The sequence below is a fragment of the Erinaceus europaeus genome, chromosome 4, assembly GCF_950295315.1.
Source record: "Erinaceus europaeus chromosome 4, mEriEur2.1, whole genome shotgun sequence".
NCBI lineage: Eukaryota > Metazoa > Chordata > Mammalia > Eulipotyphla > Erinaceidae > Erinaceus > Erinaceus europaeus.
Genome location: NC_080165.1, coordinates 115,594,487 through 115,609,476, shown reverse-complemented (window position 1 = coordinate 115,609,476; position 14,990 = coordinate 115,594,487). Strand labels below are relative to the sequence as shown.

Sequence of the window (14,990 nt, the reverse complement as noted above, 5' to 3'; positions counted from 1 at the left end):
ACTACTTAAATGGCTGGTGTTAAGCTACCTGTTAAATTTTGTGGGTTTTTTTCTTGTTTTTTTTTTCAAATATTTATTTATCCCCTTTTGCTGCCCTTGTTTTTTTGTAGTTATTGTTGTTGTTATTGATGTTGTAGTTGTTAGATAGGACAGAGAGAAATGGAGAAAGGAGAGGAAGACAGAGAGGAGCAGAGAAATACAGATTTGTTTTCAGGACAAATAGATAACCATTTTCCTTCTAATAAATTGATAGCTTCTTTACCTCTTCTGCCTCTACTAGCACTTAAACTTTTTTCTCGGGATCCCATTCCCTCTGCTCCTACAGTCTTTACTGATGGCGGAAAAAGGGAGCTGCTGCCCTTATATATTACCCAGACAAACAATCTCCTAAACCTCTCTTTACTGAGCTTCCTGAGAATTCCCCTCAGTACAAAGATCTTTATGCTGTTTTCCTTGCATTAAAAGCTATACCAGAATCCTTCAACCTTTTTTCTGACAGTGTGTACACTGTTAACTTACTCCCATGGCTTGCTCGTTCTTATGTGAAAATTGATGACAACCCACTTTCCCCTCTCTTGATTCAATCACCTCTATGCTCTGTTCTCGAACACAACCACTGTATATTCAACACCTTCATTCCCACAGCCCTCTTCCTGGTTCCCTGTCCAAAGGGAATGCCGCAGTTGACCGCCTTGCCTCCACAGGAACTTTCCCAGTCTCTGTCTCTGATCCTGCTAATTTTCATTCTCTAACCCATGTTAATCTTAAAGGCCTTTGAGCTCGATTTCTTGATGTTCCTGTACCACTGTTAAAATGTATCCTCGCTACATGCTCTTCTTGTGCAAGTCTCATAAAGACACCTGCTATCCAGACCCTTGGGGTTAACCCCTGAGGTTTAAAAGCTAATGCTATTTGGCAAATTGATGTCACCCACATACCAAACTTTGGCAAACAAAAATATGTGTTTGTCTCAATTGATACCTTTTCTAAATTTATGTGGGCTACAGCTCAGACAGGAGAAAGCTATAAAAAGCTTATAAGCCATATGCTATCCTATTTTGCTGTGATGGGCTTACCTCTTCAACTGAAAACTGACTGTGGACCAGCGTTTACCAACAATTTAAAGATTTTTGTTCCCTCTGGAACATTACTCATACCACAGACATTCCCTGTAATCCACAGGGACAAGGCATTGTCAAGAGGGCCCATCAAACCCTTAAGGCTCAATTAAATAAAATTAAAGGAGGAATGTACCCCCCCGAATATCCAGCTAGCAAAAGCCGTAACTACGTTAAATCTCTTTAATATTTACAATAACTCGGACCTACCTCCTATCATTCTTCACTGGAAAACACCATCTACCCTCCCATCCATTAAGGTCAAATGGAGAGACCCACTCAATAAAATTTGGAAAGGGCCTGACCCACTATTGACCATGGGGAGGGGTTTCGCATGCGTTTTCCCTCAAAATTTCTCTAAACCTGTCTGGGTTCCTGCCCGCCATGTCCGACAATACCCGCAGGATGGCGCTGTTATCCCTGAAGAACAAGAAATACTACAAGAGGACCAGATGCAGGATACATCCCAGGACCCGTAATATGACATGGCAGTACCTACAAAATCTGGCTCACAGAGACCTCTCTCCTACTCTTTCCCTGAATGTCTTCTGTTATAATTGGCCAGTTGTGTTTTGTGAGTGAGTGTGTTGAATGACAATTTTTTTTTTTGCATGACCCATCTGCTCGGAGTACTCTAAAAGGTAACTGGCTTTATATAAAAATGCTGGACGCAGCCAAAGTTTCTGGAGACATCCAGAAACATTCCAAAATTTTTGTTTTTCTCCCTCTTTTGATTTTTATATATAGTTTTTGGTATATATGTAAGTGTTTAGTCTTAAACTGTGTGACTAATGACAGATATAAATTTGTTTTTAAAATGATATGTTTTTATAACAAAAGTTCTTTTTCCTCCAGTGTGTTATAACTAAATGTTTATGGGTATGTCTCAAGTTTGGTAACACTCAAAAGTGTAACCCTACAGCTACATTATTGCCAGACAAGGTAAAAATTAATTTGCTAAGGTAACTAACTATTTAAGGTAAAAGTCTAAATGTTTAATGTGACTATACATTCCCAAAACTAAAATATATAAATTTTATATACAGGACACCCTTGGAGGGCCCCCAAAGGTGCCCTGTAAACTATCTTGTGGAAATTAATCCACAACAGATCTGGCATCAATCTGGCACTGTAAACGTTAAAATCATTGTCACGAAAATGCGTTAACTCTCTAAGCAATTTGAGTCTGTTTAAAATACATATTTTAGCTAAAATTGGTCTCAAGATCCTGCGGTAGAGACTGCTACAGGAGGTCACATTAGAAGACCTTTAAATAAAATCATAAAGAGATTTAAACCAATTATAATCATTGAGGTATCGACTATAACAAACCTATAACTTGTTACAAGTTCAAATTAACCACGAGAAGCAGATTGTTTGCGTTTCTTTCACAGGAATCCCAGAAAAACCATCTGAACCCCTGCACACCCAACTTTCTCAATGCCTGCTTGTCATTCCTGCTTCTGATCTGCCTGTCATGTGTTGGCAGCTCCAGCTGGCTAACTACAGAAAAGCAGAATTCCAGTGGCTGACCTCCCTCATGCAGCGTCTCATCCCCTGCCAATTCTTCCCCTAGCCATCTACTTTGGACTGAGACTTGTATCAAACTTTCTGACATACCCTATAGACATTTTACACAATTTTAAAGCAGCTTATTTCCTTTCACGCTGCTGGTTTTTCATAGACTGATCCTGAGTAGTTCATAGACTTTACAGACTGTTGCCTTGAGGACTATACAATGCCAAATAGCCCCTCTGTTTGGTGGGTCATGCCCTTCTGCCTCCCCCTCATTATGTACCCTTGCCCCTTCCCCCCCCCAAGCAGGGAACGTTCCTTTACACACCAATCCTTCCCTTCACTTCACACTGGCTTTTACTACTCCCCTACTTGTCCCTTCCTGTTTTGTTATATCATTTAGGTTTATGCCCAAAAGGTTTCTGCTCCATGATAGTCTTTTACAGACTTTGAACCATCTTATGCTATTACTAGACAGAAAGATAGAAAAGATGTAGAGATATTGTGAAGAGATGGTTGAGCAGGCTGCGCTTAAACCTATGAGATGAGTCCCTCCAGGTAAGTCTCTCTCTCTAAAGAGGGGCTGAGCACAGGAGGACGCATAAATCTCACAAGGTTGGCAGATTTAAGCCTTCCCTCCTCCACAGAAAGTACTACATCTTCCCACCTGAGCACGGCCTTCTTTAATAACATTTAAGCCTGCTCCATTCCATTTTTCTTTACTGTGTCCATTTAGATATAAAGGGATAGGAGGAGATGACGCTGAGGAATTATTCTGATGCAGTCTCCGCCCCCAGGTTTTACCATGCCCCACGAAATCCTAGCAGTGCCCCCTTCAACCAATCCTGACCCCACACGTCACCCCTGGTTGTCGCCCAATAAAAGCCCCCTCACCCCCCCTCGTTGTCTCTGGGCTCTTGGCTCTCTCTCTCTCTCCTCCTTTGGCTCTCTCTCAGATCTCTCTCCCTTCTCTCACTCCGTGGTCAGGTAGTGGGGATGGCCATTGTCGGCTGACTCCATGTGGCCTGAGCCACCCCCCCCCATCCTATAATAAAGATTTGTGTACCCCACTTGCTCTGGACTTCCTCTCTCTTCTCCGCAGTGCAGCCTGACACCTGACCACAGCAACAACACTGCAGACCTGCTTCACCGCTAGTGAAGTGACTCCGCTGCAGGTTGGGAGCCAGGGGCTCCAACCTGAATCCTTGTTGCTGGTTCTTGCGCTTTGTGTCACCTGCACTTAACCTGTTGTGCTACTGCCGGACTCCCCTAAATTTTGTTTCTATGAGTGATCTCACTCATAGACATAAGTTGAGAAAAAAGAACAGAAGGGAAAACACAAAGCGGATCCTGGACTGGGTTTGGTGTAGGGTATATTAAGGGAACTAAACGGTTGTAAGTATCAGCTATACTGTCAAATCTCTGTATTCAGATTCCAGTTTTAACCTGCCAGTAGATAAAATTTCTGTGAATTAGGGAGTCGGGCTGTAGCTCAGTGGGTTAAGCGCAGGTGGCGCAAAGCACAAGGTCGGCATAAGGATCCCGGTTCGAGCCCCCGTCTCCCCACCTGCAGGGGAGTCGCTTCACAAGCGCTGAAGCAGGTCTGCAGGTGTCTATCTTTCTCTGCCCCTCTCTGTCTTCCCCTCCTCTCTCCATTTCTCTCTATCCTATCTAACAACGACAACATCAATAACAATAATAACTACTACAACAACAAAAAACAACAAGGACAACAAAAGAGAAAATAAATAAATTTAAAAAATTGTGAACTACAATTTCTCAATTTTTAAAAAAAATGTCATCATTTATATATATATATATTTAAAAAATAAATAATATGCAACTCAGCACAATGCCTAGTGAATGGCCAAGTTCTTACAAAATGATGGCCATTATTATACGTAAATATATGTATATCTTAAAGTTGCATTAGGTTTGGTAGGCACCAAGTAGTCCAGCAAGAAGATGTAAGCTGAAGATTTAGATAGACATCTACTTATGCAAAAAAAAAAAAAAAAGGTGGGGAGGAGAAAAGAGATGAAAAACTGAAAGACAAGTACTCCAAGAACCAAGCAAGTGAAAGAGCATTAAGAAGTCACTTACTCTGTGTGATACCTATATGTGCTCACTTGATCTGTAAAAAACTGTGTGGAAAAGCAAAGTGAATGGGCCTGTGGTGGGCACATTGTAAGTACTCTCAACAAGTCACATGTCCACTGTCATAAGTGATAAAGCAGGTCTGCAGGTGTCTGTTTTTCTTCCCCTCCTCTCTCAATTTCTCTCTGTCCTATCCAACAAGGGCAGCAATAACAACAACGATAAACAACAAGGGCAACAAAAAGGAAAAATAGCTTCCAGGAGCAGTGGATTCCTAGTGCAGGCACGCGTAGCTTACTCCAACAATAACGCTGGATACAAAAAAAAAAAAAAAAACTTGGTATTTTAGTTTGTGTTTTTTTTTTTTTTTAACTTTCCCAGCATCTACAAAACAAGCAAATTTCCTGTAAAGTAACCACAATCACTAACACAACAGGTGAAAGAAAACACTTATCAGCATCCTATCCTCAATAAAGGGAAGAGCCATATACTTGGCTAATGTTTTCACAACTGGGCTGAAATGCACACAACCTGACAAGGATTCCCAAATGGTGCACTTTCCTTCTGTTTACGCACAAGCACATCAAACCACTGGATTGATACCATTTGACTCTTAATAAAGATAACACATTGATCACCTTATCTCGGATGTTAATTTAAGAAGGCATCTCGCAGGTTCGAAATTCAGCATCAGGTTGACAACCTAAAAGATACAAAGTAAAAAAAGCTTTTACAACGCATCTAATTTCAAAGTTTTAAAGAGAACTTGGGGGGTGGGTATGAAAGGCAAAACTTGCATTCAGTCTTTCGGGACACCCCACCAAGGAAGGCTGCGCTGAGGACCTCAAGCTTGGAGCGGGAGGAATAGCTCTCAGAACCGCAGCCCTCCCCGCAGCAACGCCCGGGGCAGTCGGCCGCGGCAGCTACAGTGCGGGGAACTCCCGCCCCCTCGGCCCTTGGGGGGCCCGACAGGCCCCGGCTTCCGATCTGGGGTCCCCCGCCACTCCAGGCCCCGCAGTGTAGTTACAGAGAGCTGGGAGACCCGCGGCCCCACCCGCGGGGTCCCGCGCCAGAAGCAGCGAAGCAGCGAAGCAGCGCCTCTCAGCAAACGGGGCGAACCCAGAGCGCAGCCACCGCCGGCCACGCCGGCCACGCCAGCCTCCAGCCTCCAGCCTCCAGCCTCCAGCCGCCGGGTCTCGGAGCGCTGTCCGCCGGATGCCGCAGTGCCCGCAGGACGCGGCCCGCTGACGTCAGCGCCTGCCGACGCCGCCGTTCCCTAGACAACGAAGGTGACCCGCTGGGTCCTGGGCAGCTGCCAGGTTTCCGCGGCGCCCCGCGGTCCCTCCTTCTCCAGGCTGACACCGAGGTCCCCAGGGGCGGCGCTGGTGGGGCCGGTGCGCGCGCACCCGCCCGCGGGCTCTGAGACAGCGGCGGGGCACGCGCTCTGCGGGCCATGCGCGAGGTTTCACGCGCCCGCGCGCGGGTCGCGGAAAGAACGTCAAGAGGCCCTGGGGAGGACAAAATGGGCCACTGCGGCGAGCTGAAAGGAAGCCCCGGAAACAGCCTCTCTAGGTCTTCATCCCCGAAAAAAAGCTCTTTGTGCTTCAGAGCTGCCGTCAGATCTGGAAAAAATATAAAGGGCAAACGAGCCAGGGAGGTTCCCTTGGAACCTGCCGAGTCTAAGAAACAGGAATAGACTGATCACCGCAGTTTCCCCCACCCAGCACGCACACGCAACCGCAAACACAAAGCGGAGTATTGTGTTAAAAAACCTAGACTTGAACTACACACCATATCTTAAAGGGGGGGGGGAGTTATTCACGATTCATGTGGCGCGATGTCATCGCGCTGTGTTTTTAAAGCAGAACAGAGCAAGGAAAGTATTTTTCTACACCCAGTGCCCCTCCCACTTTCTAGTTTCTATTATGGTCGCCATCTTGAGCTCCCAGTTACCCAGCATGGAAAAATACAAGTTACTCCTTCACTCGAATTTCATACAATTTGTATGCATACTTGTTATAACCTGTTGATTTGTTTGCACAGTAGCAATGAATATACATATATATATTCTATATATAGTGCATATATAATTTTGTTTTAATTGGATAGAGATTAAAAAAGAGTGGTGAGGGATATAAAAGAGAGAGAGATACCTACAAGCCTGATCCACCACTCATGAAAACTTTCCCCCTGCAGGTGAGGTTCGGGAGTTTTACCCTGGTCCTTGTACATGGTAACGTTGTGTGTTCAACTGAATGCGCTACCACAATCCCATTCCTGTATGGTAACAGAGCCTTCCGAATTTTAACAACAACAGTTACTATATGTATTTCTTTGGAGGCCACCTTTTTTTTTTTTTTTTTTTTTTAGTGGCATCACATATTAGCAATGCCTAACTCACTTGTTTGTCAATTTTGTGGTGGAGTTTCAAATTTAACTGTTAAACTATCTACTCAAATTCTACTCCCATTTCTGAATTTGTCTTGAATTAATGTCATCACCATTCTTCCAATTTTCTAGTTAGATATCTGTGGAGGATCCTAAATGTCTCTTAAATGAAACTGTGTCAACTCGACCTTTTTCTCTGTGGTTAAGAGAGGGGTTGTGAGAGGTTCTGTTTATCAAATCTTTGCTCTAGTTCTGACCCATGTATTTTTTCCTGAACCTTGCTACCAGAATAACATCAGTAAACTCTAGATCGAATGATGTCATCTTTATACTCAAAATTCTTTTTAAAAATGTTTACTCTTTATTCATCTACTGTACCGAGACAGCCAAAAATCAAGAGGGAAGGAGGTGATAGAGACAGAGTGACACCTGCTGCACTGCTTCACCAATTGCAAAGCTTTCCCTCTGCAGGTGGGGACTGGGGGCTGGAAGCCAGGTCCTTGCACAGTGTAATATGAGCGCATAGTGAGGTTTGCCACCACCCAGCCACCGTATTCTCAAAATTCTTCAAAGATAATGTGCAGGGGGGAAATAATATAATTTCCTCATATAAAACATGACACTATCTTAACTTTTTTTTTTGTCTCTTTCTAGGGGTATGCTATAGCAATATTGATTTCCATGTACAGTGCAAAACGATCAATAGCCTTTCATGCCCCAGTTTTTATCCATAATGTCTATTTTTCTCTGAAAATCTCTCCCTTTAAATTTCTCCTTCTACATGACACAGCCTAACTCTCCATCCTTCAAATTTCAACCAGGTTGACTAACTCCTTCAAGCAATTCACTATGTCCTATTTTAGTTTGTATACTTTATGTAATCTTTCTAACTGTTTTTATAGCTTTCAGTTTTTCTAGTCCCATATATCAAATAACTAGTACTGTATAAACATTGCTAAATAGGTATAGATAATATACAGTGAACTCCTTTTAGAAGCTATGTATTATAGACATTTAATGTATTTTCCATCTGCCCTCATTACTCTGATGCAAGAACCCAGTTTTACAAGAGAGTATATTTGAAGTGTCTTCAGGAGAAAATTAGGAACTGTTTTATAGCATAAAAAAGATGGAGAATTTCTGGTAGAAAAGGTACTGTTTACTTATCATTAAAAAATGGTTTAATTCAAAACATAAAATAAGTTGTAATGACTGACTGAGAGGTTGAGAATGAGACTTTATCAAGAAGCGAAGAAATATGAAGAACAGATCGAAACAGTATTATGAAATTAGTAAAGTAACATTGAAGGTCTTGAACCACAGGATACAGTGGCAAAATTTTAATTTTAGAAAAATAACTATGGCCACAGTATGAAAAATGGATGGGAAAAAAGAATATCTAGATCCAGGAATATTAGCTAAGGTGCTGTTAAATAAAGTAGCATGTAGAGGCTAATGGGGAACCAACTTTTTGTCTAACAGAGAAGAGACATAAATGGGAGAAGAGGAATTCTGGAATTGGAATTACGTATGACAATATCAACTCATAGTTTTCCATGTAAATTTAAGAACATAGATAAATATAGGTAAAAAATGTGTGTTTACCAACCTATAATCTTTTTCCTCTATGTGTGCCTTCTTAAAGGTCTAGGAGCAGAGATACTCTAGAAACAATGAGTGCATTGTATCTATATTTTGTTTTCTAAACATCATTTTCCACTACAAGGTACTAGAATTCCATAGAGAAATAACTGTTATTGGAGGTCGCTTGGCGGGGTCGCTTTGCAAGCGACTAAGTAGGTCTACAGGTGTCTTTCTCCCTCTCTGTCTCCCCCGCCTCTTTCAGTTTCTCTCAGTCCTATCCAATAAAATGGATAAAACTGCCAGAAGCAGTGGATTCCTAGTGCAGGCACAGGGTCCCAGTGATAACCCCGAAGGAGACAGAGGGGGGGGGGGAGAGGAAGGAAAAGGAGAGGGAGAAAGAGAGGGAGGGGGAGAGGGAGAGGGGGAAGGGAAGGGGGAGGGGAGAGGGAGAGGGAGAGGGAGAGGGAGAGGGAGAGGGAGAGGGAGAGGGAGAGGGAGAGGGAGAGGAAGAGGTGGCTGTTATCAAGAAAAGAGCAAGGAAATTACAAGGTAAGTCTGGAAAAGCTTATTGCAACAAAAATTTAAGGAAGTTCTCATAAAATGATGAAACATGTTAAAGGGGCACAGAAGACAACTTTAAGGAGGCTCTATTGACCATATCAGGTTCAATAGGAGCAAGACTATAATAATGTTCATAAATGATGATCTACTGAATAAAATAAGAATATTTGAACCTATACAGAATATTTTAATGTAAATAAAGAAAACTATTTAGTGCACTAGATTGCTAACTAGTAAATCTAAAAGAAACATCACCATTTGACATTATTTAAAAAGAAATGTTATGGGGGTTGGGCGGTGGCGCAGTGGGTTAAGCGCACGTGGCGCAAAGCGCAAGGACTGGCATAAGGATCCCGGTTCTAGCCCCCGCTCCCCACCTGCAGGGGAGTCGCTTCACAGGCGGTGAAGCAGGTCTGCAGGTGTCTGTCTTTCTCTCCCCCTCTCTGTCTTCCCTTCCTCTCTCCATTTCTCTCTGTCCTATCCAACAACAAACAATATCAACAATGGTAATAATGATAACCACAACGAGGCTACAACAAGGGCAACAAAAGGGGGGAAAATGGCCTCCAGGAGCAGTGGATTTATGGTGCAGGCACCGAGCCCAGCAATAACCCTGGAGGAAAAAAAAAAAAAGAAATGTTATTAAAAATGTTAAAGTTATAGATATTTGATCAGGGGATACTTTGGAACTATATAAATATTTCATAACTCGAAAATTCTAACCCTATAACTTCTGTGACATTCCTTCCCAAAATTCACAATCTAAATCTCAGCATAAAGAAACATTAAATCATTTCCAATTGAGGAGCATTCTGAAAAATCTTAGATTTATATTCTTCAAAGTGTTAGGAAAGACGTAAGAAGAAATGGAGAAAGAAAATGGAGAAAGGAGATTCTCTTCAGTGAATGCTGTTGGAAAAATTGAGTTGAAACATGCATAAGAATGAAACTGAACCACTACATACAACCACACACAAAAGTAAATTCCACATGGATCAAGGACTTGGGTATAAGACAAGAAACAATCAAATATTTAGAGAACAATGTTGACAGAACTCTTTACCATCCAAGCTTTATAGCCATTTTCAATGACACAAGTCCAACTGCAAAGAAGACAAACAAAAAAAATAAACCAACAAGACTACATCAAATTAAAATCTGCACAGCAAAAGAAACCACCACACAAAGAGAGTCCTTAGAGAATGGGAGATCTTTACATGCTGTACATCAGACAAAAGACTAATAACCAAAATATAAAAAGAGCTCACCAAATTCAGCAGCAGCAGCAGCAGCAGCAGCAACAACAACAACAACAACAAATGACCATATCTAAAAGAGGGGAAAGGATATAAATAGAATATCCACCAAATAAAAGATCCAAAAGACCAACAGACATATAGAAAAAAAATAATGCTCCAAGTCATTGGTTTACTTTCTTTTGTGGGTTAATTGACAATTGACTATATAGTAAGCCCATTAATAATACTTATTCCACTTAAACCAATAAATAATACTGCTTCCTTAACTAAAAATGTAACACTGAAATCACACTGGTGTTACTAGAATATCAAGGCAGTTAATAGTACTAGGGGTGGCCAGAGAAATAATGCTCTGGTTAGGGGGTTCATTTCTTGCCATGAATGCTGCTCAGATTTGAACTCTGGCACCACCACATAAGGGGTGCAATAGCACTAGAGGAAGTAATTGTGATACGGAGCTTCTTCTTTATGTCTCTTTATCTCTCTGTAAATTAAAAAGAAGACTGTGGGGAAAAAAAAAGTAATAATGATAGTAAACTCGATCAGCTCTCCACAAGTATTTAGGATATTCCAAATACTTAAGATGAATGAAACACAAAGGTATCCTTTCTTCAGAATGTGCAATAACTAGTCACAACCCAACAATGCAAAGTGGATGAGATAGCTAAAGCAAAATAACTAATTTTCTCAAAATCCTGGAGATTAAACATCTAAGATAAAAGTGCAGAACTGATTTCTCTTAAGATTTGTTTTATTGTACGTGTCTTGTACATGTCTGCCTTTTTTTCTGTTCATAAGATCCTCTTTCAATATCTGTTGGTATGTTTCATATTGGTTTGTCCCCCTTCCCCCCAACTCTGAGAGAATTGGTTTGGCCCTTGTTAGTTTCACGCCCCTCTTTCTCCCCGCCCCGTATGCTAAGGATATCCAGAGTCCCAGCAGCAGCCGCAGAGGAAGAATGATGGAGAAGCACATGGTGTGGTGATTTGCCCATTCGTGAATAAAGATTAAACTGCAGCTTCTCAGCCCAGCCATGTGTCCTCGAGTCTCTGTCTCTGTCTACCGCCTCGACGCTAGCCTGGCCTGCTGGAGCTTCCAAACCTTAACAACAAATGGTGCCCACGTGGACCTGACCTGCGCATCTCTCAGATAAGTGAAGACAATTTGGCTACCTATGTACTATGGCCTTCTCTTCTGCTTGTGAAGAGATCTCCAAAGTCCTCTGCCCTTTCTTCATGAGACTGTTTCGCTGTTTCTGGAACATTTATCTCTGGACCACTCTGTGGTTTCCGCCCAACGCCAGCCCGCAGGAGCCCAACACCAGCCCACATGAGCCGGCTTTCCGCTGCATGGCAGGGCATTGGGTGTGGGCTCCCTCCACACTGCTCGGCTGCTGGGAGCAGGGCAGCAGACATGTCAGGGCCATGGGGCAGGGCACCCTGGGGGACCTCGGCGCCTTCTGCACGGCTGGTCCGCCCGCCCTTGTGCTATGAAGTCTGGACAGATCCCAGACCACCCGGAAACCGTGGGCTCCCTGCCGAAACTGGGCCCCCTGGCTGAGATCTCCAGCTTGGGTCTGAAGGCAGACGAGCTAGAATATGCAGAGATTCATGCAGAGATCGCAACCTACAATTCCTACAAGTGAAGCTGCCCAAGAGGCCACCGCTGGACAATGCACTCCCCAAACGGCTAAGACAGTACAGATCTGAATTCGTGTTTGAAATGACATGTCTTCATAACAAAAGTTTCACTCCTTGTGTATTGAAGACCATGTGTATGTGTGTGTTTAAAGTTTGGTAACATTAACTTTAAGGTTAAAAATATAACTTTAAGGCTATATTCTTACCAGACAGAGTTAAATGAAAAAAGGTTTTCAACGTAATTCTCATAAAGATAAAATTAACTTACATTTAAAGTCTGAGGTAAAAATTAGTTTAAATATCAATATATTTTAACTAAGTTGGTCAAAAAAAAACCCCTGCACACACCTAGGGTGTGTCTCCATCTTAAATGGGTGTAACAAAAGGTTAAAAAGACGTTGTTGATATGTAAAAGTCTCAAATTCCTTCTCAATTAAAAATGTTAGGTTGCTATGGTTATGCTAATAATTCTCATGCCTGAGGCTTTTTTCTTTCTATGGTTCATGTTTGCCTTTCCACATTTTATTGTTTGAACTTTAAATAGCCTTAAAATTGTGCTGGAAGGGACTTCCAATTGTGATAGAGTTATCAATTGCGGTAAACTAACCTGCTACAAGTTTTGTTTCATAAGTAAGTGAATTGCAGCTGCCAAGTTCTCTACCGAAAAGCAGAATTCCGATGGCTGACATTCCCCATCGAGACAGACGTACAACAATTCACCCCCTGGCAATTCTTCGGTGGACATCTGCTTTGGACTTCTATCGGACTCACTGGTACACCTCGGACACTTTGCACAAAACTAGCAGCTTCCCTTATGCTGCTGGGTTTCTCAAGGCTGACTGCAGTCATGCCTTGGGACTCTAGGCCTCACCCTCCCCCCATGCTAGAAAATGCCCGTTGAGGCAAGTACGCCCCCCAGAAGCAGGAAATGTTTTTTTTAAGCTGATAAAGCTTTGTCCACAGAGGCAAAAAATGGCCCCCTCAGGCCTTCCCTTGGCAGCACACTGGTTCTTGTTACTCGCCTACATGTTTCTCCATGTTTGTGCCAGTTTCTTTTTTGAAAATGCCTGTACGATATAGGTTTCTTTTCACCCCACACCCCTGATACTGTGGTCATTTAGTTAAAAACAGAAGGGGGAATTGTTGCTATGTTTCATATTGGTTTGTCCCCCTTCCCCCCAACTCTGAGAGAATTGGTTTGGCCCTTGCTAGTTTTGCGCCCCTCTTTCTCCCCGCCCCGTATGCTACGGATGTCCAGAGTCCCAGCAGCAGCCGCGGAGGAAGAATGATTGGGAAGCACATGGTGTGGTGATTTGCCCACTCATGAATAAAGACTAAACTGCAGCTTCTCAGCCCAGCCGTGTGTCTTCAAGTCTCTGTCTCTGTCTATCATCTCAACGCTTGCCCGGCCTGCTGGAGCCTACGAACCTTAACAACATAATCTCCTTTTCTTACAGATATGCCATTCATATTGGATTACAGTCCATATTAATAGCCTAATGTCAACTTAGTGACCTGTTTAAAAAATCTTATATCCTGAGGCCAGACAGTAGTGAAGCATGTTGAGCAAATATTTATCATGCGCAAGCACCCAGGTTGGAGCCTTCACTCTCCACCTGCAGGGGGAGTCTCTCTATTATGGTAGTGATTCCTTTTGCAGTGAAGAAGCTTCTTTTTTCTTTTCCCTTTTCTTTTTAATCAAATAAATTTTTAAACAAAACTTTGATTCCTTGAAAATTTATTTTACCTTCAGTGTGAGCTCAGCAATGAAATCAATTCAGTTTTCTAGATGATTTTCACTTTACCCCAGAATATCTCTTTGACGTATTCAGGAAATAATTCTTTATTCTAGCAACTCTTTATTTTATTTAGAAGAAAAAAAAAAAAGCAAGGCAAAGAGGTAGAGAGAGAGAAACAGAGAGACAGGGAAACCACAGAACAGAAGCTTCTTCCATAGCAGTGGGGGTCGGGTTGGAATCTGGGTCACTCAAATGGCAAAGCAGGACATAGTGATAGTGATCTGATTGAACTATTTTGCCAGCCCCTTAACTCCTAATACATGTTGCAGAAGATTGTAAGAGTTAAATACTAACTGCCTTGTAACAGTGACTGTCACTCAGTTTTATCAGATTTTTTTCAGATCACTGAAATAACTAAGCCTTCTTCATAAACTTTCTGTGTGATTACATATTAAGAAAACAAAGAATACAGCTTAGACTAGAATTCAATGAATTTTCACAATATACAAAGCTGTCTCTCTCTCTCTCTCTCTCTCTCTATATATATATATATGGGTGTGTGTGTATATATGTATATATAACATACATATATTACACAAATTGAGAATAGTATCTTATTAGAAAAAAATGAATTGATTTATACTTCAGGAGACTGTCTGAAAAATAGTTAATATGTTACAGTCCTTATAAGGAGAGACAAGTTTCCATATCCCAGTCTGTTTCAGCATTTGCTCAGTCTAGGTCTATAAAGCAAAGAGCACTAGATGGCAGTATGTCAATATACTATATCATTACCTGTGCCTCAAGGGCTCTTAAAGTTATGTGAAGCATTGAAGTTATTATTAAATTTTAAAATGTTTTTAAAATTGTTATCCAAAGAGAGGAGAGAGAGAGAAGGAGAGAGAGAGAGAGAGAGAACATCAGCCATGCCCCCAAGCTCAAAACTGTAGCTATTTTGCTCTTCCCAGGTTACTTTCACTGTTCAAAACAACTACTTTATAAAATGAGGTCTGTTTGTTTGGATCTATAATAATAGATTAGATATTTAGAGGCCAGAGTTGGAAAATAGAGTTTCTATGTTATTGTAAT

At 42.0% G+C, this 14,990-nt stretch overlaps 1 protein-coding gene across 6 annotated transcripts in view; it reads right to left on the bottom strand.

Annotated features, from left to right (window-relative positions):
* Window positions 1–6,094, bottom strand: part of AHI1 (Abelson helper integration site 1) — a 270,191-nt gene extending 264,097 nt beyond the window's left edge. For 5 of the 6 annotated variants that reach the window (XM_060190403.1, XM_060190406.1, XM_060190405.1 and 2 more), the window contains exons 1-2: window positions 5,801–5,881; window positions 5,369–5,433 (exon numbers count right to left, since the gene is read on the bottom strand). The gene's annotated coding sequence lies outside the window, so the exon portion shown is untranslated. Of the gene's footprint in view, window positions 1–5,368; window positions 5,434–5,800 lie in introns of all 6 variants that reach the window. The other variant, XM_060190404.1, reaches the window with a different exon arrangement.
* Window positions 6,095–14,990: the final 8,896 nt, after the last annotated feature.